The sequence below is a fragment of the Crocodylus porosus genome, unplaced genomic scaffold, assembly GCF_001723895.1.
Source record: "Crocodylus porosus isolate Cpor-Errol unplaced genomic scaffold, CroPor_comp1, whole genome shotgun sequence".
In the NCBI taxonomy this organism is placed as follows: Eukaryota; Metazoa; Chordata; order Crocodylia; family Crocodylidae; genus Crocodylus; species Crocodylus porosus.
This window is the reverse complement of record NW_017728949.1, coordinates 20,971,141-20,971,551: the sequence shown is the minus strand read 5'-3', so window position 1 is coordinate 20,971,551 and position 411 is coordinate 20,971,141.

The following is a 411-nucleotide window of genomic DNA, read 5'->3' as shown; positions in this document are numbered from 1 at the left end:
TTCTAAATCTGTTGCATTGTGTGTAGGGTAAAAATTGCACTGAATTGGTTCTTAACCAGGGTGCTGTGAAATCTTTTTTAAGGGTGCCTAGTGGCTGTATTAGCACTTGCACACAGTTGACAAGATAAACTCAGCGATTTCAACTAGGACTCCACAGAGTCAAAAACGTTTCAACCTGTTGTGGCCTTCCTGAGTTCTTTACAACGGAAGAATTGCTCTATCATTTTTCTATTAAGAAATGTATGAAAGCTAAGAGCTGCCACTTGCTGAGGGATGCCCTGAGTCTAGTAAGGTGCCTTGAATCTAAAATACTTGAGAATCATTGCACTGTACCTTAAGTATGCTACATGTTGTGTTCTAAGTACAGAGCAGCTACAGTGAGGAGTAGCAGTAGCCACCTCTTGCTATGCC